Genomic DNA, 25,000 nt, shown 5'->3' on the forward strand with positions numbered 1-25,000 from the left:
GCTTACGGCCATACCAGCCTGGGTACGCCCGATCTCGTCTGATCTCGGAAGCTAAGCAGGGTCGGGCCTGGTTAGTACTTGGATGGGAGACCGCCTGGGAATACCAGGTGCTGTAAGCATTTTGTCCACGAGGGTGTGCTCTTGCACTATTTCATCAGCAACACTGCCTTGTAGTGAGCATTTAATGATGAATTGACTAAATGCAGCTTCCTGCCTTTTTAATAGGATCAAATTTCCTTGTGTTTTCAATTAGCATCTGCCTTGTATTTATAAGACAAACAAGAATATTGTTGCTGAATGCAGCTTGTGTGTGCTTTGTGCTCCTTTGCCCTGTTCAAATGATGAAAGGAAATAAAGTTTGTATTTTATCCAACTACCTGTGCTAAAAAGTGATGGGAACAGTGTTTGTAATTTCTTCTACTTTTTCAGTGACACAATGTTCAAGCTGCTTATCTAATTGGTGAAAATGCAATGTCTGTTTATGACACTCACTTTGACTATATATGTTGTAGCAAGAGATTGTTTCTCGCTTACGGCCATACCAGCCTGGGTACGCCCGATCTTGTCTGATCTCGGAAGCTAAGCAGGGTCGGGCCTGGTTAGTACTTGGATGGGAGACCGCCTGGGAATACCAGGTGCTGTAAGCATTTTGTCCACGAGGGTGTGCTCTTCCACTATTTCATCAGCAACACTGCCTTGTAGTGAGCATTTAATGATGAATTGACTAAATGCAGCTTCCTGCCTTTTTAATAGGATCAAATTTCCTTGTGTTTTCAATTAGCATCTGCCTTGTATTTATAAGACAAACAAGAATATTGTTGCTGAATGCAGCTTGTGTGTGCTTTGTGCTCCTTTGCCCTGTTCAAATGATGAAAGGAAATAAAGTTTGTATTTTATCCAACTACCTGTGCTAAAAAGTGATGGGAACAGTGTTTGTAATTTCTTCTACTTTTTCAGTGACACAATGTTCAAGCTGCTTATCTAATTGGTGAAAATGCAATGTCTGTTTATGACACTCACTTTGACTATATATGTTGTAGCAAGAGATTGTTTCTCGCGTACGGCCATACCAGCCTGGGTACGCCCGATCTCGTCTGATCTCGGAAGCTAAGCAGGGTCGGGCCTGGTTAGTACTTGGATGGGAGACCGCCTGGGAATACCAGGTGCTGTAAGCATTTTGTCCACGAGGGTGTGCTCTTGCACTATTTCATCAGCAACACTGCCTTGTATTAAGCATTTAATGATGAATTGACTAAATGTCTGTTTTATCAGACTCACTTTGACTATATATGTTGTAGCAAGAGATTGTTTCTCGCTTATGGCCATACCACCCTGGGTACGCCCGATCTCGTCTGATCTCGGAAGCTAAGCAGGGTCGGGCCTGGTTAGTACTTGGATGGGAGACCGCCTGGGAATACCAGGTGCTGTAAGCATTTTGTCCACGAGGGTGTGCTCTTGCACTATTTCATCAGCAACACTGCCTTGTATTAAGCATTTAATGATGAATTGACTAAATGTCTGTTTTATCAGACTCACTTTGACTATATATGTTGTAGCAAGAGATTGTTTCTCGCTTACGGCCATACCAGCCTGGGTACGCCCGATCTCGTCTGATCTCGGAAGCTAAGCAGGGTCGGGCCTGGTTAGTACTTGGATGGGAGACCGCCTGGGAATACCAGGTGCTGTAAGCATTTTGTCCACGAGGGTGTGCTCTTGCACTATTTCATCAGCAACACTGCCTTGTAGTGAGCATTTAATGATGAATTGACTAAATGCAGCTTCCTGCCTTTTTAATAGGATCAAATTTCCTTGTGTTTTCAATTAGCATCTGCCTTGTATTTATAAGACAAACAAGAATATTGTTGCTGAATGCAGCTTGTGTGTGCTTTGTGCTCCTTTGCCCTGTTCAAATGATGAAAGGAAATAAAGTTTGTATTTTATCCAACTACCTGTGCTAAAAAGTGATGGGAACAGTGTTTGTAATTTCTTCTACTTTTTCAGTGACACAATGTTCAATCTGCTTATCTAATTGGTGAAAATGCAATGTCTGTTTATGACACTCACTTTGACTATATATGTTGTAGCAAGAGATTGTTTCTCGCTTACGGCCATACCAGCCTGGGTACGCCCGATCTCGTCTGATCTCGGAAGCTAAGCAGGGTCGGGCCTGGTTAGTACTTGGATGGGAGACCGCCTGGGAATACCAGGTGCTGTAAGCATTTTGTCCACGAGGGTGTGCTCTTGCACTATTTCATCAGCAACACTGCCTTGTATTACGCATTTAATGATGAATTGACTAAATGTCTGTTTTATCAGACTCACTTTGACTATATATGTTGTAGCAAGAGATTGTTTCTCGCTTACGGCCATACCAGCCTGGGTACGCCCGATCTCGTCTGATCTCGGAAGCTAAGCAGGGTCGGGCCTGGTTAGTACTTGGATGGGAGACCGCCTGGGAATACCAGGTGCTGTAAGCATTTTGTCCACGAGGGTGTGCTCTTGCACTATTTCATCAGCAACACTGCCTTGTAGTGAGCATTTAATGATGAATTGACTAAATGCAGCTTCCTGCCTTTTTAATAGGATCAAATTTCCTTGTGTTTTCAATTAGCATCTGCCTTGTATTTATAAGACAAACAAGAATATTGTTGCTGAATGCAGCTTGTGTGTGCTTTGTGCTCCTTTGCCCTGTTCAAATGATGAAAGGAAATAAAGTTTGTATTTTATCCAACTACCTGTGCTAAAAAGTGATGGGAACAGTGTTTGTAATTTCTTCTACTTTTTCAGTGACACAATGTTCAAGCTGCTTATCTAATTGGTGAAAATGCAATGTCTGTTTATGACACTCACTTTGACTATATATGTTGTAGCAAGAGATTGTTTCTCGCTTACGGCCATACCAGCCTGGGTACGCCCGATCTCGTCTGATCTCGGAAGCTAAGCAGGGTCGGGCCTGGTTAGTACTTGGATGGGAGACCGCCTGGGAATACCAGGTGCTGTAAGCATTTTGTCCACGAGGGTGTGCTCTTGCACTATTTCATCAGCAACACTGCCTTGTATTAAGCATTTAATGATGAATTGACTAAATGTCTGTTTTATCAGACTCACTTTGACTATATATGTTGTAGCAAGAGATTGTTTCTCGCTTACGGCCATACCACCCTGGGTACGCCCGATCTCGTCTGATCTCGGAAGCTAAGCAGGGTCGGGCCTGGTTAGTACTTGGATGGGAGACCGCCTGGGAATACCAGGTGCTGTAAGCATTTTGTCCACGAGGGTGTGCTCTTGCACTATTTCATCAGCAACACTGCCTTGTAGTGAGCATTTAATGATGAATTGACTAAATGCAGCTTCCTGCCTTTTTAATAGGATCAAATTTCCTTGTGTTTTCAATTAGCATCTGCCTTGTATTTATAAGACAAACAAGAATATTGTTGCTGAATGCAGCTTGTGTGTGCTTTGTGCTCCTTTGCCCTGTTCAAATGATGAAAGGAAATAAAGTTTGTATTTTATCCAACTACCTGTGCTAAAAAGTGATGGGAACAGTGTTTGTAATTTCTTCTACTTTTTCAGTGACACAATGTTCAAGCTGCTTATCTAATTGGTGAAAATGCAATGTCTGTTTATGACACTCACTTTGACTATATATGTTGTAGCAAGAGATTGTTTCTCGCTTACGGCCATACCAGCCTGGGTACGCCCGATCTCGTCTGATCTCGGAAGCTAAGCAGGGTCGGGCCTGGTTAGTACTTGGATGGGACACCGCCTGGGAATACCAGGTGCTGTAAGCATTTTGTCCACGAGGGTGTGCTCTTGCACTATTTCATCAGCAACACTGCCTTGTATTAAGCATTTAATGATGAATTGACTAAATGTCTGTTTTATCAGACTCACTTTGACTATATATGTTGTAGCAAGAGATTGTTTCTGGCTTACGGCCATACCACCCTGGGTACGCCCGATCTCGTCTGATCTCGGAAGCTAAGCAGGGTCGGGCCTGGTTAGTACTTGGATGGGAGACCGCCTGGGAATACCAGGTGCTGTAAGCATTCTGTCCACGAGGGTGTGCTCTTGCACTATTTCATCAGCAACACTGCCTTGTAGTGAGCATTTAATGATGAATTGACTAAATGCAGCTTCCTGCCTTTTTAATAGGATCAAATTTCCTTGTGTTTTCAATTAGCATCTGCCTTGTATTTATAAGACAAACAAGAATATTGTTGCTGAATGCAGCTTGTGTGTGCTTTGTGCTCCTTTGCCCTGTTCAAATGATGAAAGGAAATAAAGTTTGTATTTTATCCAACTACCTGTGCTAAAAAGTGATGGGAACAGTGTTTGTAATTTCTTCTACTTTTTCAGTGACACAATGTTCAAGCTGCTTATCTAATTGGTGAAAATGCAATGTCTGTTTATGACACTCACTTTGACTATATATGTTGTAGCAAGAGATTGTTTCTCGCGTACGGCCATACCAGCCTGGGTACGCCCGATCTCGTCTGATCTCGGAAGCTAAGCAGGGTCGGGCCTGGTTAGTACTTGGATGGGAGACCGCCTGGGAATACCAGGTGCTGTAAGCATTTTGTCCACGAGGGTGTGCTCTTGCACTATTTCATCAGCAACACTGCCTTGTATTAAGCATTTAATGATGAATTGACTAAATGTCTGTTTTATCAGACTCACTTTGACTATATATGTTGTAGCAAGAGATTGTTTCTCGCTTACGGCCATACCAGCCTGGGTACGCCCGATCTCGTCTGATCTCGGAAGCTAAGCAGGGTCGGGCCTGGTTAGTACTTGGATGGGAGACCGCCTGGGAATACCAGGTGCTGTAAGCATTTTGTCCACGAGGGTGTGCTCTTGCACTATTTCATCAGCAACACTGCCTTGTAGTGAGCATTTAATGATGAATTGACTAAATGCAGCTTCCTGCCTTTTTAATAGGATCAAATTTCCTTGTGTTTTCAATTAGCATCTGCCTTGTATTTATAAGACAAACAAGAATATTGTTGCTGAATGCAGCTTGTGTGTGCTTTGTGCTCCTTTGCCCTGTTCAAATGATGAAAGGAAATAAAGTTTGTATTTTATCCAACTACCTGTGCTAAAAAGTGATGGGAACAGTGTTTGTAATTTCTTCTACTTTTTCAGTGACACAATGTTCAATCTGCTTATCTAATTGGTGAAAATGCAATGTCTGTTTATGACACTCACTTTGACTATATATGTTGTAGCAAGAGATTGTTTCTCGCTTACGGCCATACCAGCCTGGGTACGCCCGATCTCGTCTGATCTCGGAAGCTAAGCAGGGTCGGGCCTGGTTAGTACTTGGATGGGAGACCGCCTGGGAATACCAGGTGCTGTAAGCATTTTGTCCACGAGGGTGTGCTCTTGCACTATTTCATCAGCAACACTGCCTTGTATTACGCATTTAATGATGAATTGACTAAATGTCTGTTTTATCAGACTCACTTTGACTATATATGTTGTAGCAAGAGATTGTTTCTCGCTTACGGCCATACCAGCCTGGGTACGCCCGATCTCGTCTGATCTCGGAAGCTAAGCAGGGTCGGGCCTGGTTAGTACTTGGATGGGAGACCGCCTGGGAATACCAGGTGCTGTAAGCATTTTGTCCACGAGGGTGTGCTCTTGCACTATTTCATCAGCAACACTGCCTTGTAGTGAGCATTTAATGATGAATTGACTAAATGCAGCTTCCTGCCTTTTTAATAGGATCAAATTTCCTTGTGTTTTCAATTAGCATCTGCCTTGTATTTATAAGACAAACAAGAATATTGTTGCTGAATGCAGCTTGTGTGTGCTTTGTGCTCCTTTGCCCTGTTCAAATGATGAAAGGAAATAAAGTTTGTATTTTATCCAACTACCTGTGCTAAAAAGTGATGGGAACAGTGTTTGTAATTTCTTCTACTTTTTCAGTGACACAATGTTCAAGCTGCTTATCTAATTGGTGAAAATGCAATGTCTGTTTATGACACTCACTTTGACTATATATGTTGTAGCAAGAGATTGTTTCTCGCTTACGGCCATACCAGCCTGGGTACGCCCGATCTCGTCTGATCTCGGAAGCTAAGCAGGGTCGGGCCTGGTTAGTACTTGGATGGGAGACCGCCTGGGAATACCAGGTGCTGTAAGCATTTTGTCCACGAGGGTGTGCTCTTGCACTATTTCATCAGCAACACTGCCTTGTATTAAGCATTTAATGATGAATTGACTAAATGTCTGTTTTATCAGACTCACTTTGACTATATATGTTGTAGCAAGAGATTGTTTCTCGCTTACGGCCATACCACCCTGGGTACGCCCGATCTCGTCTGATCTCGGAAGCTAAGCAGGGTCGGGCCTGGTTAGTACTTGGATGGGAGACCGCCTGGGAATACCAGGTGCTGTAAGCATTTTGTCCACGAGGGTGTGCTCTTGCACTATTTCATCAGCAACACTGCCTTGTAGTGAGCATTTAATGATGAATTGACTAAATGCAGCTTCCTGCCTTTTTAATAGGATCAAATTTCCTTGTGTTTTCAATTAGCATCTGCCTTGTATTTATAAGACAAACAAGAATATTGTTGCTGAATGCAGCTTGTGTGTGCTTTGTGCTCCTTTGCCCTGTTCAAATGATGAAAGGAAATAAAGTTTGTATTTTATCCAACTACCTGTGCTAAAAAGTGATGGGAACAGTGTTTGTAATTTCTTCTACTTTTTCAGTGACACAATGTTCAAGCTGCTTATCTAATTGGTGAAAATGCAATGTCTGTTTATGACACTCACTTTGACTATATATGTTGTAGCAAGAGATTGTTTCTCGCTTACGGCCATACCAGCCTGGGTACGCCCGATCTCGTCTGATCTCGGAAGCTAAGCAGGGTCGGGCCTGGTTAGTACTTGGATGGGACACCGCCTGGGAATACCAGGTGCTGTAAGCATTTTGTCCACGAGGGTGTGCTCTTGCACTATTTCATCAGCAACACTGCCTTGTATTAAGCATTTAATGATGAATTGACTAAATGTCTGTTTTATCAGACTCACTTTGACTATATATGTTGTAGCAAGAGATTGTTTCTGGCTTACGGCCATACCACCCTGGGTACGCCCGATCTCGTCTGATCTCGGAAGCTAAGCAGGGTCGGGCCTGGTTAGTACTTGGATGGGAGACCGCCTGGGAATACCAGGTGCTGTAAGCATTCTGTCCACGAGGGTGTGCTCTTGCACTATTTCATCAGCAACACTGCCTTGTAGTGAGCATTTAATGATGAATTGACTAAATGCAGCTTCCTGCCTTTTTAATAGGATCAAATTTCCTTGTGTTTTCAATTAGCATCTGCCTTGTATTTATAAGACAAACAAGAATATTGTTGCTGAATGCAGCTTGTGTGTGCTTTGTGCTCCTTTGCCCTGTTCAAATGATGAAAGGAAATAAAGTTTGTATTTTATCCAACTACCTGTGCTAAAAAGTGATGGGAACAGTGTTTGTAATTTCTTCTACTTTTTCAGTGACACAATGTTCAAGCTGCTTATCTAATTGGTGAAAATGCAATGTCTGTTTATGACACTCACTTTGACTATATATGTTGTAGCAAGAGATTGTTTCTCGCTTACGGCCATACCAGCCTGGGTACGCCCGATCTCGTCTGATCTCGGAAGCTAAGCAGGGTCGGGCCTGGTTAGTACTTGGATGGGAGACCGCCTGGGAATACCAGGTGCTGTAAGCATTTTGTCCACGAGGGTGTGCTCTTGCACTATTTCATCAGCAACACTGCCTTGTATTAAGCATTTAATGATGAATTGACTAAATGTCTGTTTTATCAGACTCACTTTGACTATATATGTTGTAGCAAGAGATTGTTTCTCGCTTACGGCCATACCAGCCTGGGTATGCCCGATCTCGTCTGATCTCGGAAGCTAAGCAGGGTCGGGCCTGGTTAGTACTTGGATGGGAGACCGCCTGGGAATACCAGGTGCTGTAAGCATTTTGTCCACGAGGGTGTGCTCTTGCACTATTTCATCAGCAACACTGCCTTGTATTAAGCATTTAATGATGAATTGACTAAATGTCTGTTTTATCAGACTCACTTTGACTATATATGTTGTAGCAAGAGATTGTTTCTCGCTTACGGCCATACCAGCCTGGGTACGCCCGATCTCGTCTGATCTCGGAAGCTAAGCAGGGTCGGGCCTGGTTAGTACTTGGATGGGAGACCGCCTGGGAATACCAGGTGCTGTAAGCATTTTGTCCACGAGGGTGTGCTCTTGCACTATTTCATCAGCAACACTGCCTTGTAGTGAGCATTTAATGATGAATTGACTAAATGCAGCTTCCTGCCTTTTTAATAGGATCAAATTTCCTTGTGTTTTCAATTAGCATCTGCCTTGTATTTATAAGACAAACAAGAATATTGTTGCTGAATGCAGCTTGTGTGTGCTTTGTGCTCCTTTGCCCTGTTCAAATGATGAAAGGAAATAAAGTTTGTATTTTATCCAACTACCTGTGCTAAAAAGTGATGGGAACAGTGTTTGTAATTTCTTCTACTTTTTCAGTGACACAAAGTTCAAGCTGCTTATCTAATTGGTGAAAATGCAATGTCTGTTTATGACACTCACTTTGACTATATATGTTGTAGCAAGAGATTGTTTCTCGCTTACGGCCATACCAGCCTGGGTACGCCCGATCTCGTCTGATCTCGGAAGCTAAGCAGGGTCGGGCCTGGTTAGTACTTGGATGGGAGACCGCATGGGAATACCAGGTGCTGTAACCATTTTGTCCACGAGGGTGTGCTCTTGCACTATTTCATCAGCAACACTGCCTTGTAGTGAGCATTTAATGATGAATTGACTAAATGCAGCTTCCTGCCTTTTTAATAGGATCAAATTTCCTTGTGTTTTCAATTAGCATCTGCCTTGTATTTATAAGACAAACAAGAATATTGTTGCTGAATGCAGCTTGTGTGTGCTTTGTGCTCCTTTGCCCTGTTCAAATGATGAAAGGAAATAAAGTTTGTATTTTATCCAACTACCTGTGCTAAAAAGTGATGGGAACAGTGTTTGTAATTTCTTCTACTTTTTCAGTGACACAATGTTCAAGCTGCTTATCTAATTGGTGAAAATGCAATGTCTGTTTATGACACTCACTTTGACTATATATGTTGTAGCAAGAGATTGTTTCTCGCTTACGGCCATACCAGCCTGGGTACGCCCGATCTCGTCTGATCTCGGAAGCTAAGCAGGGTCGGGCCTGGTTAGTACTTGGATGGGAGACCGCCTGGGAATACCAGGTGCTGTAAGCATTTTGTCCACGAGGGTGTGCTCTTGCACTATTTCATCAGCAACACTGCCTTGTAGTGAGCATTTAATGATGAATTGACTAAATGCAGCTTCCTGCCTTTTTAATAGGATCAAATTTCCTTGTGTTTTCAATTAGCATCTGCCTTGTATTTATAAGACAAACAAGAATATTGTTGCTGAATGCAGCTTGTGTGTGCTTTGTGCTCCTTTGCCCTGTTCAAATGATGAAAGGAAATAAAGTTTGTATTTTATCCAACTACCTGTGCTAAAAAGTGATGGGAACAGTGTTTGTAATTTCTTCTACTTTTTCAGTGACACAATGTTCAAGCTGCTTATCTAATTGGTGAAAATGCAATGTCTGTTTATGACACTCACTTTGACTATATATGTTGTAGCAAGAGATTGTTTCTCGCTTACGGCCATACCAGCCTGGGTACGCCCGATCTCGTCTGATCTCGGAAGCTAAGCAGGGTCGGGCCTGGTTAGTACTTGGATGGGAGACCGCCTGGGAATACCAGGTGCTGTAAGCATTTTGTCCACGAGGGTGTGCTCTTGCACTATTTCATCAGCAACACTGCCTTGTAGTGAGCATTTAATGATGAATTGACTAAATGCAGCTTCCTGCCTTTTTAATAGGATCAAATTTCCTTGTGTTTTCAATTAGCATCTGCCTTGTATTTATAAGACAAACAATAATATTGTTGCTGAATGCAGCTTGTGTGTGCTTTGTGCTCCTTTGCCCTGTTCAAATGATGAAAGGAAATAAAGTTTGTATTTTATCCAACTACCTGTGCTAAAAAGTGATGGGAACAGTGTTTGTAATTTCTTCTACTTTTTCAGTGACACAATGTTCAAGCTGCTTATCTAATTGGTGAAAATGCAATGTCTGTTTATGACACTCACTTTGACTATATATGTTGTAGCAAGAGATTGTTTCTCGCTTACAGCCATACCAGCCTGGGTACGCCCGATCTCGTCTGATCTCGGAAGCTAAGCAGGGTCGGGCCTGGTTAGTACTTGGATGGGAGACCGCCTGGGAATACCAGGTGCTGTAAGCATTTTGTCCACGAGGGTGTGCTCTTGCACTATTTCATCAGCAACACTGCCTTGTATTAAGCATTTAATGATGAATTGACTAAATGTCTGTTTTATCAGACTCACTTTGACTATATATGTTGTAGCAAGAGATTGTTTCTCGCTTACGGCCATACCACCCTGGGTACGCCCGATCTCGTCTGATCTCGGAAGCTAAGCAGGGTCGGGCCTGGTTAGTACTTGGATGGGAGACCGCCTGGGAATACCAGGTGCTGTAAGCATTTTGTCCACGAGGGTGTGCTCTTGCACTATTTCATCAGCAACACTGCCTTGTATTAAGCATTTAATGATGAATTGACTAAATGTCTGTTTTATCAGACTCACTTTGACTATATATGTTGTAGCAAGAGATTGTTTCTCGCTTACGGCCATACCAGCCTGGGTACGCCCGATCTCGTCTGATCTCGGAAGCTAAGCAGGGTCGGGCCTGGTTAGTACTTGGATGGGAGACCGCCTGGGAATACCAGGTGCTGTAAGCATTTTGTCCACGAGGGTGTGCTCTTGCACTATTTCATCAGCAACACTGCCTTGTATTAAGCATTTAATGATGAATTGACTAAATGTCTGTTTTATCAGACTCACTTTGACTATATATGTTGTAGCAAGAGATTGTTTCTCGCTTACGGCCATACCAGCCTGGGTACGCCCGATCTCGTCTGATCTCGGAAGCTAAGCAGGATCGGGCCTGGTTAGTACTTGGATGGGAGACCGCCTGGGAATACCAGGTGCTGTAAGCATTTTGTCCACGAGGGTGTGCTCTTGCACTATTTCATCAGCAACACTGCCTTGTAGTGAGCATTTAATGATGAATTGACTAAATGCAGCTTCCTGCCTTTTTAATAGGATCAAATTTCCTTGTGTTTTCAATTAGCATCTGCCTTGTATTTATAAGACAAACAAGAATATTGTTGCTGAATGCAGCTTGTGTGTGCTTTGTGCTCCTTTGCCCTGTTCAAATGATGAAAGGAAATAAAGTTTGTATTTTATCCAACTACCTGTGCTAAAAAGTGATGGGAACAGTGTTTGTAATTTCTTCTACTTTTTCAGTGACACAATGTTCAAGCTGCTTATCTAATTGGTGAAAATGCAATGTCTGTTTATGACACTCACTTTGACTATATATGTTGTAGCAAGAGATTGTTTCTCGCTTACGGCCATACCAGCCTGGGTACGCCCGATCTCGTCTGATCTCGGAAGCTAAGCAGGGTCGGGCCTGGTTAGTACTTGGATGGGAGACCGCCTGGGAATACCAGGTGCTGTAAGCATTTTGTCCACGAGGGTGTGCTCTTGCACTATTTCATCAGCAACACTGCCTTGTATTAAGCATTTAATGATGAATTGACTAAATGTCTGTTTTATCAGACTCACTTTGACTATATATGTTGTAGCAAGAGATTGTTTCTCGCTTACGGCCATACCACCCTGGGTACGCCCGATCTCGTCTGATCTCGGAAGCTAAGCAGGGTCTGGCCTGGTTAGTACTTGGATGGGAGACCGCCTGGGAATACCAGGTGCTGTAAGCATTTTGTCCACGAGGGTGTGCTCTTGCACTATTTCATCAGCAACACTGCCTTGTATTAAGCATTTAATGATGAATTGACTAAATGTCTGTTTTATCAGACTCACTTTGACTATATATGTTGTAGCAAGAGATTGTTTCTCGCTTACGGCCATACCAGCCTGGGTACGCCCGATCTCGTCTGATCTCGGAAGCTAAGCAGGGTCGGGCCTGGTTAGTACTTGGATGGGAGACCGCCTGGGAATACCAGGTGCTGTAAGCATTTTGTCCACGAGGGTGTGCTCTTGCACTATTTCATCAGCAACACTGCCTTGTAGTGAGCATTTAATGATGAATTGACTAAATGCAGCTTCCTGCCTTTTTAATAGGATCAAATTTCCTTGTGTTTTCAATTAGCATCTGCCTTGTATTTATAAGACAAACAAGAATATTGTTGCTGAATGCAGCTTGTGTGTGCTTTGTGCTCCTTTGCCCTGTTCAAATGATGAAAGGAAATAAAGTTTGTATTTTATCCAACTACCTGTGCTAAAAAGTGATGGGAACAGTGTTTGTAATTTCTTCTACTTTTTCAGTGACACAATGTTCAAGCTGCTTATCTAATTGGTGAAAATGCAATGTCTGTTTATGACACTCACTTTGACTATATATGTTGTAGCAAGAGATTGTTTCTCGCTTACGGCCATACCAGCCTGGGTACGCCCGATCTCGTCTGATCTCGGAAGCTAAGCAGGGTCGGGCCTGGTTAGTACTTGGATGGGAGACCGCCTGGGAATACCAGGTGCTGTAAGCATTTTGTCCACGAGGGTGTGCTCTTGCACTATTTCATCAGCAACACTGCCTTGTATTAAGCATTTAATGATGAATTGACTAAATGTCTGTTTTATCAGACTCACTTTGACTATATATGTTGTAGCAAGAGATTGTTTCTCGCTTACGGCCATACCACCCTGGGTACGCCCGATCTCGTCTAATCTCGGAAGCTAAGCAGGGTCGGGCCTGGTTAGTACTTGGATGGGAGACCGCCTGGGAATACCAGGTGCTGTAAGCATTTTGTCCACGAGGGTGTGCTCTTGCACTATTTCATCAGCAACACTGCCTTGTAGTGAGCATTTAATGATGAATTGACTAAATGCAGCTTCCTGCCTTTTTAATAGGATCAAATTTCCTTGTGTTTTCAATTAGCATCTGCCTTGTATTTATAAGACAAACAAGAATATTGTTGCTGAATGCAGCTTGTGTGTGCTTTGTGCTCCTTTGCCCTGTTCAAATGATGAAAGGAAATAAAGTTTGTATTTTATCCAACTACCTGTGCTAAAAAGTGATGGGAACAGTGTTTGTAATTTCTTCTACTTTTTCAGTGACACAATGTTCAAGCTGCTTATCTAATTGGTGAAAATGCAATGTCTGTTTATGACACTCACTTTGACTATATATGTTGTAGCAAGAGATTGTTTCTCGCTTACGGCCATACCAGCCTGGGTACGCCCGATCTCGTCTGATCTCGGAAGCTAAGCAGGGTCGGGCCTGGTTAGTACTTGGATGGGAGACCGCCTGGGAATACCAGGTGCTGTAAGCATTTTGTCCACGAGGGTGTGCTCTTGCACTATTTCATCAGCAACACTGCCTTGTAGTGAGCATTTAATGATGAATTGACTAAATGCAGCTTCCTGCCTTTTTAATAGGATCAAATTTCCTTGTGTTTTCAATTAGCATCTGCCTTGTATTTATAAGACAAACAAGAATATTGTTGCTGAATGCAGCTTGTGTGTGCTTTGTGCTCCTTTGCCCTGTTCAAATGATGAAAGGAAATAAAGTTTGTATTTTATCCAACTACCTGTGCTAAAAAGTGATGGGAACAGTGTTTGTAATTTCTTCTACTTTTTCAGTGACACAATGTTCAAGCTGCTTATCTAATTGGTGAAAATGCAATGTCTGTTTATGACACTCACTTTGACTATATATGTTGTAGCAAGAGATTGTTTCTCGCTTACGGCCATACCAGCCTGGGTACGCCCGATCTCGTCTGATCTCGGAAGCTAAGCAGGGTCGGGCCTGGTTAGTACTTGGATGGGAGACCGCCTGGGAATACCAGGTGCTGTAAGCATTTTGTCCACGAGGGTGTGCTCTTGCACTATTTCATCAGCAACACTGCCTTGTAGTGAGCATTTAATGATGAATTGACTAAATGCAGCTTCCTGCCTTTTTAATAGGATCAAATTTCCTTGTGTTTTCAATTAGCATCTGCCTTGTATTTATAAGACAAACAATAATATTGTTGCTGAATGCAGCTTGTGTGTGCTTTGTGCTCCTTTGCCCTGTTCAAATGATGAAAGGAAATAAAGTTTGTATTTTATCCAACTACCTGTGCTAAAAAGTGATGGGAACAGTGTTTGTAATTTCTTCTACTTTTTCAGTGACACAATGTTCAAGCTGCTTATCTAATTGGTGAAAATGCAATGTCTGTTTATGACACTCACTTTGACTATATATGTTGTAGCAAGAGATTGTTTCTCGCTTACGGCCATACCAGCCTGGGTACGCCCGATCTCGTCTGATCTCGGAAGCTAAGCAGGGTCGGGCCTGGTTAGTACTTGGATGGGAGACCGCCTGGGAATACCAGGTGCTGTAAGCATTTTGTCCACGAGGGTGTGCTCTTGCACTATTTCATCAGCAACACTGCCTTGTATTAAGCATTTAATGATGAATTGACTAAATGTCTGTTTTATCAGACTCACTTTGACTATATATGTTGTAGCAAGAGATTGTTTCTCGCTTACGGCCATACCACCCTGGGTACGCCCGATCTCGTCTAATCTCGGAAGCTAAGCAGGGTCGGGCCTGGTTAGTACTTGGATGGGAGACCGCCTGGGAATACCAGGTGCTGTAAGCATTTTGTCCACGAGGGTGTGCTCTTGCACTATTTCATCAGCAACACTGCCTTGTAGTGAGCATTTAATGATGAATTGACTAAATGCAGCTTCCTGCCTTTTTAATAGGATCAAATTTCCTTGTGTTTTCAATTAGCATCTGCCTTGTATTTATAAGACAAACAAGAATATTGTTGCTGAATGCAGCTTGTGTGTGCTTTGTGCTCCTTTGCCCTGTTCAAATGATGAAAGGAAATAAAGTTTGTATTTTATCCAACTACCTGTGCTAAAAAGTGATGGGAACAGTGTTTGTAATTTCTTCTACTTTTTCAGTGACACAATGTTCAAGCTGCTTATCTAATTGGTGAAAATGCAATGTCTGTTTATGACACTCACTTTGACTATATATGTTGTAGCAAGAGATTGTTTCTCGCTTACGGCCATACCAGCCTGGGTACGCCCGATCTCGTCTGATCTCGGAAGCTAAGCAGGGTCGGGCCTGGTTAGTACTTGGATGGGAGACCGCCTGGGAATACCAGGTGCTGTAAGCATTTTGTCCACGAGGGTGTGCTCTTGCACTATTTCATCAGCAACACTGCCTTGTATTAAGCATTTAATGATGAATTGACTAAATGTCTGTTTTATCAGACTCACTTTGACTATATATGTTGTAGCAAGAGATTGTTTCTCGCTTACGGCCATACCAGCCTGGGTACGCCCGATCTCGTCTGATCTCGGAAGCTAAGCAGGGTCGGGCCTGGTTAGTACTTGGATGGGAGACCGCCTGGGAATACCAGGTGCTGTAAGCATTTTGTCCACGAGGGTGTGCTCTTGCACTATTTCATCAGCAACACTGCCTTGTATTAAGCATTTAATGATGAATTGACTAAATGTCTGTTTTATCAGACTCACTTTGACTATATATGTTGTAGCAAGAGATTGTTTCTCGCTTACGGCCATACCACCCTGGGTACGCCCGATCTCGTCTGATCTCGGAAGCTAAGCAGGGTCTGGCCTGGTTAGTACTTGGATGGGAGACCGCCTGGGAATACCAGGTGCTGTAAGCATTTTGTCCACGAGGGTGTGCTCTTGCACTATTTCATCAGCAACACTGCCTTGTATTAAGCATTTAATGATGAATTGACTAAATGTCTGTTTTATCAGACTCACTTTGACTATATATGTTGTAGCAAGAGATTGTTTCTCTCTTACGGCCATACCAGCCTGGGTACGCCCGATCTCGTCTGATCTCGGAAGCTAAGCAGGGTCGGGCCTGGTTAGTACTTGGATGGGAGACCGCCTGGGAATACCAGGTGCTGTAAGCATTTTGTCCACGAGGGTGTGCTCTTGCACTATTTCATCAGCAACACTGCCTTGTAGTGAGCATTTAATGATGAATTGACTAAATGCAGCTTCCTGCCTTTTTAATAGGATCAAATTTCCTTGTGTTTTCAATTAGCATCTGCCTTGTATTTATAAGACAAACAAGAATATTGTTGCTGAATGCAGCTTGTGTGTGCTTTGTGCTCCTTTGCCCTGTTCAAATGATGAAAGGAAATAAAGTTTGTATTTTATCCAACTACCTGTGCTAAAAAGTGATGGGAACAGTGTTTGTAATTTCTTCTACTTTTTCAGTGACACAATGTTCAAGCTGCTTATCTAATTGGTGAAAATGCAATGTCTGTTTATGACACTCACTTTGACTATATATGTTGTAGCAAGAGATTGTTTCTCGCTTACGGCCATACCAGCCTGGGTACGCCCGATCTCGTCTGATCTCGGAAGCTAAGCAGGGTCGGGCCTGGTTAGTACTTGGATGGGAGACCGCCTGTGAATACCAGGTGCTGTAAGCATTTTGTCCACGAGGGTGTGCTCTTGCACTATTTCATCAGCAACACTGCCTTGTATTAAGCATTTAATGATGAATTGACTAAATGTCTGTTTTATCAGACTCACTTTGACTATATATGTTGTAGCAAGAGATTGTTTCTCGCTTACGGCCATACCACCCTGGGTACGCCCGATCTCGTCTAATCTCGGAAGCTAAGCAGGGTCGGGCCTGGTTAGTACTTGGATGGGAGACCGCCTGGGAATACCAGGTGCTGTAAGCATTTTGTCCACGAGGGTGTGCTCTTGCACTATTTCATCAGCAACACTGCCTTGTAGTGAGCATTTAATGATGAATTGACTAAATGCAGCTTCCTGCCTTTTTAATAGGATCAAATTTCCTTGTGTTTTCAATTAGCATCTGCCTTGTATTTATAAGACAAACAAGAATATTGTTGCTGAATGCAGCTTGTGTGTGCTTTGTGCTCCTTTGCCCTGTTCAAATGATGAAAGGAAATAAAGTTTGTATTTTATCCAACTACCTGTGCTAAAAAGTGATGGGAACAGTGTTTGTAATTTCTTCTACTTTTTCAGTGACACAATGTTCAAGCTGCTTATCTAATTGGTGAAAATGCAATGTCTGTTTATGACACTCACTTTGACTATATATGTTGTAGCAAGAGATTGTTTCTCGCTTACGGCCATACCAGCCTGGGTACGCCCGATCTCGTCTGATCTCGGAAGCTAAGCAGGGTCAGGCCTGGTTAGTACTTGGATGGGAGACCGCCTGGGAATACCAGGTGCTGTAAGCATTTTGTCCACGAGGGTGTGCTCTTGCACTATTTCATCAGCAACACTGCCTTGTATTAAGCATTTAATGATGAATTGACTAAATGTCTGTTTTATCAGACTCACTTTGACTATATATGTTGTAGCAAGAGATTGTTTCTCGCTTACGGCCATACCACCCTGGGTACGCCCGATCTCGTCTGATCTCGGAAGCTAAGCAGGGTCTGGCCTGGTTAGTACTTGGATGGGAGACCGCCTGGGAATACCAGGTGCTGTAAGCATTTTGTCCACGAGGGTGTGCTCTTGCACTATTTCATCAGCAACACTGCCTTGTATTAAGCATTTAATGATGAATTGACTAAATGTCTGTTTTATCAGACTCACTTTGACTATATATGTTGTAGCAAGAGATTGTTTCTCGCTTACGGCCATACCAGCCTGGGTACGCCCGATCTCGTCTGATCTCGGAAGCTAAGCAGGGTCGGGCCTGGTTAGTACTTGGATGGGAGACCGCCTGGGAATACCAGGTGCTGTAAGCATTTTGTCCACGAGGGTGTGCTCTTGCACTATTTCATCAGCAACACTGCCTTGTAGTGAGCATTTAATGATGAATTGACTAAATGCAGCTTCCTGCCTTTTTAATAGGATCAAATTTCCTTGTGTTTTCAATTAGCATCTGCCTTGTATTTATAAGACAAACAAGAATATTGTTGCTGAATGCAGCTTGTGTGTGCTTTGTGCTCCTTTGCCCTGTTCAAATGATGAAAGGAAATAAAGTTTGTATTTTATCCAACTACCTGTGCTAAAAAGTGATGGGAACAGTGTTTGTAATTTCTTCTACTTTTTCAGTGACACAAAGTTCAAGCTGCTTATCTAATTGGTGAAAATGCAATGTCTGTTTATCACACTCACTTTGACTATATATGTTGTAGCAAGAGATTGTTTCTCGCTTACGGCCATACCAGCCTGGGTACGCCCGATCTCGTCTGATCTCGGAAGCTAAGCAGGGTCGGGCCTGGTTAGTACTTGGATGGGAGACCGCCTGGGAATACCAGGTGCTGTAAGCATTTTGTCCACGAGGGTGTGCTCTTGCACTATTTCATCAGCAACACTGCCTTGTATTAAGCATTTAATGATGAATTGACTAAATGTCTGTTTTATCAGACTCACTTTGACTATATATGATGTAGCAAGAGATTGTTTCTCGCTTACGGCCATACCAGCCTGGGTACGCCCGATCTCGTCTGATCTCGGAAGCTAAGCAGGGTCGGGCCTGGTTAGTACTTGGATGGGAGACCGCCTGGGAATACCAGGTGCTGTAAGCATTTTGTCCACGAGGGTGTGCTCTTGCACTATTTCATCAGCAACACTGCCTTGTATTAAGCATTTAATGATGAATTGACTAAATGTCTGTTTTATCAGACTCACTTTGACTATATATGTTGTAGCAAGAGATTGTTTCTCGCTTACGGCCATACCAGCCTGGGTACGCCCGATCTCGTCTGATCTCGGAAGCTAAGCAGGGTCGGGCCTGGTTAGTACTTGGATGGGAGACCGCATGGGAATACCAGGTGCTGTAACCATTTTGTCCACGAGGGTGTGCTCTTGCACTATTTCATCAGCAACACTGCCTTGTAGTGAGCATTTAATGATGAATTGACTAAATGCAGCTTCCTGCCTTTTTAATAGGATCAAATTTCCTTGTGTTTTCAATTAGCATCTGCCTTGTATTTATAAGACAAACAAGAATATTGTTGCTGAATGCAGCTTGTGTGTGCTTTGTGCTCCTTTGCCCTGTTCAAATGATGAAAGGAAATAAAGTTTGTATTTTATCCAACTACCTGTGCTAAAAAGTGATGGGAACAGTGTTTGTAATTTCTTCTACTTTTTCAGTGACACAATGTTCAAGCTGCTTATCTAATTGGTGAAAATGCAATGTCTGTTTATGACACTCACTTTGACTATATATGTTGTAGCAAGAGATTGTTTCTCGCTTACGGCCATACCAGCCTGGGTACGCCCGATCTCGTCTGATCTCGGAAGCTAAGCAGGGTCGGGCCTGGTTAGTACTTGGATGGGAGACCGCCTGGGAATACCAGGTGCTGTAAGCATTTTGTCCACGAGGGTGTGCTCTTGCACTATTTCATCAGCAACACTGCCTTGTAGTGAGCATTTAATGATGAATTGACTAAATGCAGCTTCCTGCCTTTTTAATAGGATCAAATTTCCTTGTGTTTTCAATTAGCATCTGCCTTGTATTTATAAGACAAACAAGAATATTGTTGCTGAATGCAGCTTGTGTGTGCTTTGTGCTCCTTTGCCCTGTTCAAATGATGAAAGGAAATAAAGTTTGTATTTTATCCAACTACCTGTGCTAAAAAGTGATGGGAACAGTGTTTGTAATTTCTTCTACTTTTTCAGTGACACAATGTTCAAGCTGCTTATCTAATTGGTGAAAATGCAATGTCTGTTTATGACACTCACTTTGACTATATATGTTGTAGCAAGAGATTGTTTCTCGCTTACGGCCATACCAGCCTGGGTACGCCCGATCTCGTCTGATCTCGGAAGCTAAGCAGGGTCGGGCCTGGTTAGTACTTGGATGGGAGACCGCCTGGGAATACCAGGTGCTGTAAGCATTTTGTCCACGAGGGTGTGCTCTTGCACTATTTCATCAGCAACACTGCCTTGTATTAAGCATTTAATGATGAATTGACTAAATGTCTGTTTTATCAGACTCACTTTGACTATATATGTTGTAGCAAGAGATTGTTTCTCGCTTACGGCCATACCACCCTGGGTACGCCCGATCTCGTCTGATCTCGGAAGCTAAGCAGGGTCGGGCCTGGTTAGTACTTGGATGGGAGACCGCCTGGGAATACCAGGTGCTGTAAGCATTTTGTCCACGAGGGTGTGCTCTTGCACTATTTCATCAGCAACACTGCCTTGTATTAAGCATTTAATGATGAATTGACTAAATGTCTGTTTTATCAGACTCACTTTGACTATATATGTTGTAGCAAGAGATTGTTTCTCGCTTACGGCCATACCAGCCTGGGTACGCCCGATCTCGTCTGATCTCGGAAGCTAAGCAGGGTCGGGCCTGGTTAGTACTTGGATGGGAGACCGCCTGGGAATACCAGGTGCTGTAAGCATTTTGTCCACGAGGGTGTGCTCTTGCACTATTTCATCAGCAACACTGCCTTGTATTAAGCATTTAATGATGAATTGACTAAATGTCTGTTTTATCAGACTCACTTTGACTATATATGTTGTAGCAAGAGATTGTTTCTCGCTTACGGCCATACCAGCCTGGGTACGCCCGATCTCGTCTGATCTCGGAAGCTAAGCAGGGTCGGGCCTGGTTAGTACTTGGATGGGAGACCGCCTGGGAATACCAGGTGCTGTAAGCATTTTGTCCACGAGGGTGTGCTCTTGCACTATTTCATCAGCAACACTGCCTTGTAGTGAGCATTTAATGATGAATTGACTAAATGCAGCTTCCTGCCTTTTTAATAGGATCAAATTTCCTTGTGTTTTCAATTAGCATCTGCCTTGTATTTATAAGACAAACAAGAATATTGTTGCTGAATGCAGCTTGTGTGTGCTTTGTGCTCCTTTGCCCTGTTCAAATGATGAAAGGAAATAAAGTTTGTATTTTATCCAACTACCTGTGCTAAAAAGTGATGGGAACAGTGTTTGTAATTTCTTCTACTTTTTCAGTGACACAATGTTCAAGCTGCTTATCTAATTGGTGAAAATGCAATGTCTGTTTATGACACTCACTTTGACTATATATGTTGTAGCAAGAGATTGTTTCTCGCTTACGGCCATACCAGCCTGGGTACGCCCGATCTCGTCTGATCTCGGAAGCTAAGCAGGGTCGGGCCTGGTTAGTACTTGGATGGGAGACCGCCTGGGAATACCAGGTGCTGTAAGCATTTTGTCCACGAGGGTGTGCTCTTGCACTATTTCATCAGCAACACTGCCTTGTATTAAGCATTTAATGATGAATTGACTAAATGTCTGTTTTATCAGACTCACTTTGACTATATATGTTGTAGCAAGAGATTGTTTCTCGCTTACGGCCATACCACCCTGGGTACGCCCGATCTCGTCTGATCTCGGAAGCTAAGCAGGGTCTGGCCTGGTTAGTACTTGGATGGGAGACCGCCTGGGAATACCAGGTGCTGTAAGCATTTTGTCCACGAGGGTGTGCTCTTGCACTATTTCATCAGCAACACTGCCTTGTATTAAGCATTTAATGATGAATTGACTAAATGTCTGTTTTATCAGACTCACTTTGACTATATATGTTGTAGCAAGAGATTGTTTCTCGCTTACGGCCATACCAGCCTGGGTACGCCCGATCTCGTCTGATCTCGGAAGCTAAGCAGGGTCGGGCCTGGTTAGTACTTGGATGGGAGACCGCCTGGGAATACCAGGTGCTGTAAGCATTTTGTCCACGAGGGTGTGCTCTTGCACTATTTCATCAGCAACACTGCCTTGTAGTGAGCATTTAATGATGAATTGACTAAATGCAGCTTCCTGCCTTTTTAATAGGATCAAATTTCCTTGTGTTTTCAATTAGCATCTGCCTTGTATTTATAAGACAAACAAGAATATTGTTGCTGAATGCAGCTTGTGTGTGCTTTGTGCTCCTTTGCCCTGTTCAAATGATGAAAGGAAATAAAGTTTGTATTTTATCCAACTACCTGTGCTAAAAAGTGATGGGAACAGTGTTTGTAATTTCTTCTACTTTTTCAGTGACACAATGTTCAAGCTGCTTATCTAATTGGTGAAAATGCAATGTCTGTTTATGACACTCACTTTGACTATATATGTTGTAGCAAGAGATTGTTTCTCGCTTACGGCCATACCAGCCTGGGTACGCCCGATCTCGTCTGATCTCGGAAGCTAAGCAGGGTCGGGCCTGGTTAGTACTTGGATGGGAGACCGCCTGGGAATACCAGGTGCTGTAAGCATTTTGTCCACGAGGGTGTGCTCTTGCACTATTTCATCAGCAACACTGCCTTGTATTAAGCATTTAATGATGAATTGACTAAATGTCTGTTTTATCAGACTCACTTTGACTATATATGTTGTAGCAAGAGATTGTTTCTCGCTTACGGCCATACCACCCTGGGTACGCCCGATCTCGTCTGATCTCGGAAGCTAAGCAGGGTCTGGCCTGGTTAGTACTTGGATGGGAGACCGCCTGGGAATACCAGGTGCTGTAAGCATTTTGTCCACGAGGGTGTGCTCTTGCACTATTTCATCAGCAACACTGCCTTGTATTAAGCATTTAATGATGAATTGACTAAATGTCTGTTTTATCAGACTCACTTTGACTATATATGTTGTAGCAAGAGATTGTTTCTCGCTTACGGCCATACCAGCCTGGGTACGCCCGATCTCGTCTGATCTCGGAAGCTAAGCAGGGTCGGGCCTGGTTAGTACTTGGATGGGAGACCGCCTGGGAATACCAGGTGCTGTAAGCATTTTGTCCACGAGGGTGTGCTCTTGCACTATTTCATCAGCAACACTGCCTTGTAGTGAGCATTTAATGATGAATTGACTAAATGCAGCTTCCTGCCTTTTTAATAGGATCAAATTTCCTTGTGTTTTCAATTAGCATCTGCCTTGTATTTATAAGACAAACAAGAATATTGTTGCTGAATGCAGCTTGTGTGTGCTTTGTGCTCCTTTGCCCTGTTCAAATGATGAAAGGAAATAAAGTTTGTATTTTATCCAACTACCTGTGCTAAAAAGTGATGGGAACAGTGTTTGTAATTTCTTCTACTTTTTCAGTGACACAAAGTTCAAGCTGCTTATCTAATTGGTGAAAATGCAATGTCTGTTTATCACACTCACTTTGACTATATATGTTGTAGCAAGAGATTGTTTCTCGCTTACGGCCATACCAGCCTGGGTACGCCCGATCTCGTCTGATCTCGGAAGCTAAGCAGGGTCGGGCCTGGTTAGTACTTGGATGGGAGACCGCCTGGGAATACCAGGTGCTGTAAGCATTTTGTCCACGAGGGTGTGCTCTTGCACTATTTCATCAGCAACACTGCCTTGTATTAAGCATTTAATGATGAATTGACTAAATGTCTGTTTTATCAGACTCACTTTGACTATATATGATGTAGCAAGAGATTGTTTCTCGCTTACGGCCATACCAGCCTGGGTACGCCCGATCTCGTCTGATCTCGGAAGCTAAGCAGGGTCGGGCCTGGTTAGTACTTGGATGGGAGACCGCCTGGGAATACCAGGTGCTGTAAGCATTTTGTCCACGAGGGTGTGCTCTTGCACTATTTCATCAGCAACACTGCCTTGTATTAAGCATTTAATGATGAATTGACTAAATGTCTGTTTTATCAGACTCACTTTGACTATATATGTTGTAGCAAGAGATTGTTTCTCGCTTACGGCCATACCAGCCTGGGTACGCCCGATCTCGTCTGATCTCGGAAGCTAAGCAGGGTCGGGCCTGGTTAGTACTTGGATGGGAGACCGCATGGGAATACCAGGTGCTGTAACCATTTTGTCCACGAGGGTGTGCTCTTGCACTATTTCATCAGCAACACTGCCTTGTAGTGAGCATTTAATGATGAATTGACTAAATGCAGCTTCCTGCCTTTTTAATAGGATCAAATTTCCTTGTGTTTTCAATTAGCATCTGCCTTGTATTTATAAGACAAACAAGAATATTGTTGCTGAATGCAGCTTGTGTGTGCTTTGTGCTCCTTTGCCCTGTTCAAATGATGAAAGGAAATAAAGTTTGTATTTTATCCAACTACCTGTGCTAAAAAGTGATGGGAACAGTGTTTGTAATTTCTTCTACTTTTTCAGTGACACAATGTTCAAGCTGCTTATCTAATTGGTGAAAATGCAATGTCTGTTTATGACACTCACTTTGACTATATATGTTGTAGCAAGAGATTGTTTCTCGCTTACGGCCATACCAGCCTGGGTACGCCCGATCTCGTCTGATCTCGGAAGCTAAGCAGGGTCGGGCCTGGTTAGTACTTGGATGGGAGACCGCCTGGGAATACCAGGTGCTGTAAGCATTTTGTCCACGAGGGTGTGCTCTTGCACTATTTCATCAGCAACACTGCCTTGTAGTGAGCATTTAATGATGAATTGACTAAATGCAGCTTCCTGCCTTTTTAATAGGATCAAATTTCCTTGTGTTTTCAATTAGCATCTGCCTTGTATTTATAAGACAAACAAGAATATTGTTGCTGAATGCAGCTTGTGTGTGCTTTGTGCTCCTTTGCCCTGTTCAAATGATGAAAGGAAATAAAGTTTGTATTTTATCCAACTACCTGTGCTAAAAAGTGATGGGAACAGTGTTTGTAATTTCTTCTACTTTTTCAGTGACACAATGTTCAAGCTGCTTATCTAATTGGTGAAAATGCAATGTCTGTTTATGACACTCACTTTGACTATATATGTTGTAGCAAGAGATTGTTTCTCGCTTACGGCCATACCAGCCTGGGTACGCCCGATCTCGTCTGATCTCGGAAGCTAAGCAGGGTCGGGCCTGGTTAGTACTTGGATGGGAGACCGCCTGGGAATACCAGGTGCTGTAAGCATTTTGTCCACG

At 43.1% G+C, this 25,000-nt stretch overlaps 66 non-coding genes across 66 annotated transcripts; all 66 read left to right on the plus strand.

The window, feature by feature from the left end:
* LOC145852358 (5S ribosomal RNA) lies at positions 1-119 on the plus strand. The gene has a single exon (XR_014374213.1). It is a non-coding gene; the product is annotated as a 5S ribosomal RNA (ribosomal RNA).
* Positions 120-528: 409 nt separating this feature from the next.
* On the plus strand, positions 529-647 carry LOC145885040 (5S ribosomal RNA). Its single transcript, XR_014396620.1, has one exon. It is a non-coding gene; the product is annotated as a 5S ribosomal RNA (ribosomal RNA).
* A 409-nt stretch (positions 648-1,056) lies between these two features.
* LOC145884633 (5S ribosomal RNA) lies at positions 1,057-1,175 on the plus strand. The gene has a single exon (XR_014396212.1). It is a non-coding gene; the product is annotated as a 5S ribosomal RNA (ribosomal RNA).
* A 139-nt stretch (positions 1,176-1,314) lies between these two features.
* Positions 1,315-1,433, plus strand: LOC145857151 (5S ribosomal RNA). Its single transcript, XR_014378045.1, has one exon. It is a non-coding gene; the product is annotated as a 5S ribosomal RNA (ribosomal RNA).
* A 139-nt stretch (positions 1,434-1,572) lies between these two features.
* On the plus strand, positions 1,573-1,691 carry LOC145852369 (5S ribosomal RNA). Its single transcript, XR_014374224.1, has one exon. It is a non-coding gene; the product is annotated as a 5S ribosomal RNA (ribosomal RNA).
* Positions 1,692-2,100: 409 nt separating this feature from the next.
* On the plus strand, positions 2,101-2,219 carry LOC145852381 (5S ribosomal RNA). The gene has a single exon (XR_014374236.1). It is a non-coding gene; the product is annotated as a 5S ribosomal RNA (ribosomal RNA).
* A 139-nt stretch (positions 2,220-2,358) lies between these two features.
* Positions 2,359-2,477, plus strand: LOC145852390 (5S ribosomal RNA). Its single transcript, XR_014374245.1, has one exon. It is a non-coding gene; the product is annotated as a 5S ribosomal RNA (ribosomal RNA).
* A 409-nt stretch (positions 2,478-2,886) lies between these two features.
* On the plus strand, positions 2,887-3,005 carry LOC145852401 (5S ribosomal RNA). Its single transcript, XR_014374256.1, has one exon. It is a non-coding gene; the product is annotated as a 5S ribosomal RNA (ribosomal RNA).
* A 139-nt stretch (positions 3,006-3,144) lies between these two features.
* On the plus strand, positions 3,145-3,263 carry LOC145857207 (5S ribosomal RNA). Its single transcript, XR_014378104.1, has one exon. It is a non-coding gene; the product is annotated as a 5S ribosomal RNA (ribosomal RNA).
* A 409-nt stretch (positions 3,264-3,672) lies between these two features.
* On the plus strand, positions 3,673-3,791 carry LOC145882952 (5S ribosomal RNA). The gene has a single exon (XR_014394524.1). It is a non-coding gene; the product is annotated as a 5S ribosomal RNA (ribosomal RNA).
* A 139-nt stretch (positions 3,792-3,930) lies between these two features.
* LOC145882119 (5S ribosomal RNA) lies at positions 3,931-4,049 on the plus strand. Its single transcript, XR_014393686.1, has one exon. It is a non-coding gene; the product is annotated as a 5S ribosomal RNA (ribosomal RNA).
* Positions 4,050-4,458: 409 nt separating this feature from the next.
* Positions 4,459-4,577, plus strand: LOC145884634 (5S ribosomal RNA). The gene has a single exon (XR_014396213.1). It is a non-coding gene; the product is annotated as a 5S ribosomal RNA (ribosomal RNA).
* A 139-nt stretch (positions 4,578-4,716) lies between these two features.
* Positions 4,717-4,835, plus strand: LOC145852412 (5S ribosomal RNA). Its single transcript, XR_014374267.1, has one exon. It is a non-coding gene; the product is annotated as a 5S ribosomal RNA (ribosomal RNA).
* Positions 4,836-5,244: 409 nt separating this feature from the next.
* On the plus strand, positions 5,245-5,363 carry LOC145852423 (5S ribosomal RNA). The gene has a single exon (XR_014374278.1). It is a non-coding gene; the product is annotated as a 5S ribosomal RNA (ribosomal RNA).
* Positions 5,364-5,502: 139 nt separating this feature from the next.
* Positions 5,503-5,621, plus strand: LOC145852432 (5S ribosomal RNA). The gene has a single exon (XR_014374288.1). It is a non-coding gene; the product is annotated as a 5S ribosomal RNA (ribosomal RNA).
* Positions 5,622-6,030: 409 nt separating this feature from the next.
* On the plus strand, positions 6,031-6,149 carry LOC145852443 (5S ribosomal RNA). Its single transcript, XR_014374299.1, has one exon. It is a non-coding gene; the product is annotated as a 5S ribosomal RNA (ribosomal RNA).
* Positions 6,150-6,288: 139 nt separating this feature from the next.
* On the plus strand, positions 6,289-6,407 carry LOC145883220 (5S ribosomal RNA). The gene has a single exon (XR_014394794.1). It is a non-coding gene; the product is annotated as a 5S ribosomal RNA (ribosomal RNA).
* Positions 6,408-6,816: 409 nt separating this feature from the next.
* LOC145882953 (5S ribosomal RNA) lies at positions 6,817-6,935 on the plus strand. The gene has a single exon (XR_014394525.1). It is a non-coding gene; the product is annotated as a 5S ribosomal RNA (ribosomal RNA).
* Positions 6,936-7,074: 139 nt separating this feature from the next.
* Positions 7,075-7,193, plus strand: LOC145884324 (5S ribosomal RNA). Its single transcript, XR_014395900.1, has one exon. It is a non-coding gene; the product is annotated as a 5S ribosomal RNA (ribosomal RNA).
* Positions 7,194-7,602: 409 nt separating this feature from the next.
* LOC145852454 (5S ribosomal RNA) lies at positions 7,603-7,721 on the plus strand. Its single transcript, XR_014374310.1, has one exon. It is a non-coding gene; the product is annotated as a 5S ribosomal RNA (ribosomal RNA).
* A 139-nt stretch (positions 7,722-7,860) lies between these two features.
* On the plus strand, positions 7,861-7,979 carry LOC145882627 (5S ribosomal RNA). Its single transcript, XR_014394195.1, has one exon. It is a non-coding gene; the product is annotated as a 5S ribosomal RNA (ribosomal RNA).
* A 139-nt stretch (positions 7,980-8,118) lies between these two features.
* LOC145852465 (5S ribosomal RNA) lies at positions 8,119-8,237 on the plus strand. The gene has a single exon (XR_014374321.1). It is a non-coding gene; the product is annotated as a 5S ribosomal RNA (ribosomal RNA).
* Positions 8,238-8,646: 409 nt separating this feature from the next.
* Positions 8,647-8,765, plus strand: LOC145885744 (5S ribosomal RNA). The gene has a single exon (XR_014397328.1). It is a non-coding gene; the product is annotated as a 5S ribosomal RNA (ribosomal RNA).
* Positions 8,766-9,174: 409 nt separating this feature from the next.
* On the plus strand, positions 9,175-9,293 carry LOC145852476 (5S ribosomal RNA). The gene has a single exon (XR_014374332.1). It is a non-coding gene; the product is annotated as a 5S ribosomal RNA (ribosomal RNA).
* A 409-nt stretch (positions 9,294-9,702) lies between these two features.
* On the plus strand, positions 9,703-9,821 carry LOC145852488 (5S ribosomal RNA). Its single transcript, XR_014374344.1, has one exon. It is a non-coding gene; the product is annotated as a 5S ribosomal RNA (ribosomal RNA).
* A 409-nt stretch (positions 9,822-10,230) lies between these two features.
* Positions 10,231-10,349, plus strand: LOC145857701 (5S ribosomal RNA). Its single transcript, XR_014378602.1, has one exon. It is a non-coding gene; the product is annotated as a 5S ribosomal RNA (ribosomal RNA).
* Positions 10,350-10,488: 139 nt separating this feature from the next.
* Positions 10,489-10,607, plus strand: LOC145885419 (5S ribosomal RNA). The gene has a single exon (XR_014397000.1). It is a non-coding gene; the product is annotated as a 5S ribosomal RNA (ribosomal RNA).
* A 139-nt stretch (positions 10,608-10,746) lies between these two features.
* Positions 10,747-10,865, plus strand: LOC145852499 (5S ribosomal RNA). The gene has a single exon (XR_014374355.1). It is a non-coding gene; the product is annotated as a 5S ribosomal RNA (ribosomal RNA).
* A 139-nt stretch (positions 10,866-11,004) lies between these two features.
* Positions 11,005-11,123, plus strand: LOC145882688 (5S ribosomal RNA). Its single transcript, XR_014394256.1, has one exon. It is a non-coding gene; the product is annotated as a 5S ribosomal RNA (ribosomal RNA).
* Positions 11,124-11,532: 409 nt separating this feature from the next.
* LOC145852510 (5S ribosomal RNA) lies at positions 11,533-11,651 on the plus strand. Its single transcript, XR_014374366.1, has one exon. It is a non-coding gene; the product is annotated as a 5S ribosomal RNA (ribosomal RNA).
* A 139-nt stretch (positions 11,652-11,790) lies between these two features.
* Positions 11,791-11,909, plus strand: LOC145857742 (5S ribosomal RNA). Its single transcript, XR_014378643.1, has one exon. It is a non-coding gene; the product is annotated as a 5S ribosomal RNA (ribosomal RNA).
* A 139-nt stretch (positions 11,910-12,048) lies between these two features.
* LOC145852521 (5S ribosomal RNA) lies at positions 12,049-12,167 on the plus strand. The gene has a single exon (XR_014374377.1). It is a non-coding gene; the product is annotated as a 5S ribosomal RNA (ribosomal RNA).
* Positions 12,168-12,576: 409 nt separating this feature from the next.
* LOC145852532 (5S ribosomal RNA) lies at positions 12,577-12,695 on the plus strand. Its single transcript, XR_014374388.1, has one exon. It is a non-coding gene; the product is annotated as a 5S ribosomal RNA (ribosomal RNA).
* Positions 12,696-12,834: 139 nt separating this feature from the next.
* On the plus strand, positions 12,835-12,953 carry LOC145857670 (5S ribosomal RNA). The gene has a single exon (XR_014378571.1). It is a non-coding gene; the product is annotated as a 5S ribosomal RNA (ribosomal RNA).
* Positions 12,954-13,362: 409 nt separating this feature from the next.
* LOC145852542 (5S ribosomal RNA) lies at positions 13,363-13,481 on the plus strand. The gene has a single exon (XR_014374398.1). It is a non-coding gene; the product is annotated as a 5S ribosomal RNA (ribosomal RNA).
* Positions 13,482-13,890: 409 nt separating this feature from the next.
* Positions 13,891-14,009, plus strand: LOC145852553 (5S ribosomal RNA). The gene has a single exon (XR_014374409.1). It is a non-coding gene; the product is annotated as a 5S ribosomal RNA (ribosomal RNA).
* A 409-nt stretch (positions 14,010-14,418) lies between these two features.
* Positions 14,419-14,537, plus strand: LOC145852564 (5S ribosomal RNA). The gene has a single exon (XR_014374420.1). It is a non-coding gene; the product is annotated as a 5S ribosomal RNA (ribosomal RNA).
* Positions 14,538-14,676: 139 nt separating this feature from the next.
* On the plus strand, positions 14,677-14,795 carry LOC145857671 (5S ribosomal RNA). The gene has a single exon (XR_014378572.1). It is a non-coding gene; the product is annotated as a 5S ribosomal RNA (ribosomal RNA).
* A 409-nt stretch (positions 14,796-15,204) lies between these two features.
* LOC145852573 (5S ribosomal RNA) lies at positions 15,205-15,323 on the plus strand. Its single transcript, XR_014374429.1, has one exon. It is a non-coding gene; the product is annotated as a 5S ribosomal RNA (ribosomal RNA).
* A 139-nt stretch (positions 15,324-15,462) lies between these two features.
* Positions 15,463-15,581, plus strand: LOC145852584 (5S ribosomal RNA). The gene has a single exon (XR_014374440.1). It is a non-coding gene; the product is annotated as a 5S ribosomal RNA (ribosomal RNA).
* Positions 15,582-15,720: 139 nt separating this feature from the next.
* Positions 15,721-15,839, plus strand: LOC145881560 (5S ribosomal RNA). The gene has a single exon (XR_014393133.1). It is a non-coding gene; the product is annotated as a 5S ribosomal RNA (ribosomal RNA).
* A 139-nt stretch (positions 15,840-15,978) lies between these two features.
* LOC145882929 (5S ribosomal RNA) lies at positions 15,979-16,097 on the plus strand. Its single transcript, XR_014394501.1, has one exon. It is a non-coding gene; the product is annotated as a 5S ribosomal RNA (ribosomal RNA).
* A 409-nt stretch (positions 16,098-16,506) lies between these two features.
* On the plus strand, positions 16,507-16,625 carry LOC145882722 (5S ribosomal RNA). Its single transcript, XR_014394290.1, has one exon. It is a non-coding gene; the product is annotated as a 5S ribosomal RNA (ribosomal RNA).
* A 139-nt stretch (positions 16,626-16,764) lies between these two features.
* On the plus strand, positions 16,765-16,883 carry LOC145857672 (5S ribosomal RNA). The gene has a single exon (XR_014378573.1). It is a non-coding gene; the product is annotated as a 5S ribosomal RNA (ribosomal RNA).
* Positions 16,884-17,292: 409 nt separating this feature from the next.
* Positions 17,293-17,411, plus strand: LOC145885343 (5S ribosomal RNA). The gene has a single exon (XR_014396924.1). It is a non-coding gene; the product is annotated as a 5S ribosomal RNA (ribosomal RNA).
* Positions 17,412-17,550: 139 nt separating this feature from the next.
* On the plus strand, positions 17,551-17,669 carry LOC145881561 (5S ribosomal RNA). The gene has a single exon (XR_014393134.1). It is a non-coding gene; the product is annotated as a 5S ribosomal RNA (ribosomal RNA).
* A 139-nt stretch (positions 17,670-17,808) lies between these two features.
* Positions 17,809-17,927, plus strand: LOC145852596 (5S ribosomal RNA). The gene has a single exon (XR_014374443.1). It is a non-coding gene; the product is annotated as a 5S ribosomal RNA (ribosomal RNA).
* Positions 17,928-18,336: 409 nt separating this feature from the next.
* LOC145852607 (5S ribosomal RNA) lies at positions 18,337-18,455 on the plus strand. The gene has a single exon (XR_014374444.1). It is a non-coding gene; the product is annotated as a 5S ribosomal RNA (ribosomal RNA).
* Positions 18,456-18,594: 139 nt separating this feature from the next.
* Positions 18,595-18,713, plus strand: LOC145852618 (5S ribosomal RNA). Its single transcript, XR_014374445.1, has one exon. It is a non-coding gene; the product is annotated as a 5S ribosomal RNA (ribosomal RNA).
* A 139-nt stretch (positions 18,714-18,852) lies between these two features.
* Positions 18,853-18,971, plus strand: LOC145885745 (5S ribosomal RNA). The gene has a single exon (XR_014397329.1). It is a non-coding gene; the product is annotated as a 5S ribosomal RNA (ribosomal RNA).
* A 409-nt stretch (positions 18,972-19,380) lies between these two features.
* On the plus strand, positions 19,381-19,499 carry LOC145852629 (5S ribosomal RNA). The gene has a single exon (XR_014374446.1). It is a non-coding gene; the product is annotated as a 5S ribosomal RNA (ribosomal RNA).
* Positions 19,500-19,908: 409 nt separating this feature from the next.
* Positions 19,909-20,027, plus strand: LOC145852640 (5S ribosomal RNA). The gene has a single exon (XR_014374447.1). It is a non-coding gene; the product is annotated as a 5S ribosomal RNA (ribosomal RNA).
* Positions 20,028-20,166: 139 nt separating this feature from the next.
* On the plus strand, positions 20,167-20,285 carry LOC145886520 (5S ribosomal RNA). Its single transcript, XR_014398105.1, has one exon. It is a non-coding gene; the product is annotated as a 5S ribosomal RNA (ribosomal RNA).
* Positions 20,286-20,424: 139 nt separating this feature from the next.
* Positions 20,425-20,543, plus strand: LOC145852652 (5S ribosomal RNA). Its single transcript, XR_014374449.1, has one exon. It is a non-coding gene; the product is annotated as a 5S ribosomal RNA (ribosomal RNA).
* Positions 20,544-20,682: 139 nt separating this feature from the next.
* Positions 20,683-20,801, plus strand: LOC145852663 (5S ribosomal RNA). The gene has a single exon (XR_014374450.1). It is a non-coding gene; the product is annotated as a 5S ribosomal RNA (ribosomal RNA).
* Positions 20,802-21,210: 409 nt separating this feature from the next.
* On the plus strand, positions 21,211-21,329 carry LOC145852673 (5S ribosomal RNA). Its single transcript, XR_014374451.1, has one exon. It is a non-coding gene; the product is annotated as a 5S ribosomal RNA (ribosomal RNA).
* A 139-nt stretch (positions 21,330-21,468) lies between these two features.
* On the plus strand, positions 21,469-21,587 carry LOC145881562 (5S ribosomal RNA). Its single transcript, XR_014393135.1, has one exon. It is a non-coding gene; the product is annotated as a 5S ribosomal RNA (ribosomal RNA).
* A 139-nt stretch (positions 21,588-21,726) lies between these two features.
* Positions 21,727-21,845, plus strand: LOC145852684 (5S ribosomal RNA). The gene has a single exon (XR_014374452.1). It is a non-coding gene; the product is annotated as a 5S ribosomal RNA (ribosomal RNA).
* Positions 21,846-22,254: 409 nt separating this feature from the next.
* On the plus strand, positions 22,255-22,373 carry LOC145852695 (5S ribosomal RNA). Its single transcript, XR_014374453.1, has one exon. It is a non-coding gene; the product is annotated as a 5S ribosomal RNA (ribosomal RNA).
* Positions 22,374-22,512: 139 nt separating this feature from the next.
* On the plus strand, positions 22,513-22,631 carry LOC145881563 (5S ribosomal RNA). Its single transcript, XR_014393136.1, has one exon. It is a non-coding gene; the product is annotated as a 5S ribosomal RNA (ribosomal RNA).
* A 139-nt stretch (positions 22,632-22,770) lies between these two features.
* LOC145852707 (5S ribosomal RNA) lies at positions 22,771-22,889 on the plus strand. The gene has a single exon (XR_014374456.1). It is a non-coding gene; the product is annotated as a 5S ribosomal RNA (ribosomal RNA).
* A 409-nt stretch (positions 22,890-23,298) lies between these two features.
* LOC145852718 (5S ribosomal RNA) lies at positions 23,299-23,417 on the plus strand. Its single transcript, XR_014374457.1, has one exon. It is a non-coding gene; the product is annotated as a 5S ribosomal RNA (ribosomal RNA).
* A 139-nt stretch (positions 23,418-23,556) lies between these two features.
* LOC145852729 (5S ribosomal RNA) lies at positions 23,557-23,675 on the plus strand. The gene has a single exon (XR_014374458.1). It is a non-coding gene; the product is annotated as a 5S ribosomal RNA (ribosomal RNA).
* A 139-nt stretch (positions 23,676-23,814) lies between these two features.
* Positions 23,815-23,933, plus strand: LOC145885746 (5S ribosomal RNA). Its single transcript, XR_014397330.1, has one exon. It is a non-coding gene; the product is annotated as a 5S ribosomal RNA (ribosomal RNA).
* A 409-nt stretch (positions 23,934-24,342) lies between these two features.
* LOC145852740 (5S ribosomal RNA) lies at positions 24,343-24,461 on the plus strand. The gene has a single exon (XR_014374459.1). It is a non-coding gene; the product is annotated as a 5S ribosomal RNA (ribosomal RNA).
* Positions 24,462-24,870: 409 nt separating this feature from the next.
* LOC145852750 (5S ribosomal RNA) lies at positions 24,871-24,989 on the plus strand. The gene has a single exon (XR_014374460.1). It is a non-coding gene; the product is annotated as a 5S ribosomal RNA (ribosomal RNA).
* Positions 24,990-25,000: the final 11 nt, after the last annotated feature.

This window comes from Salmo salar, chromosome 08, assembly GCF_965601325.2.
Source record: "Salmo salar chromosome 08, fSalSal1, whole genome shotgun sequence".
Taxonomy (NCBI): domain Eukaryota; kingdom Metazoa; phylum Chordata; class Actinopteri; order Salmoniformes; family Salmonidae; genus Salmo; species Salmo salar.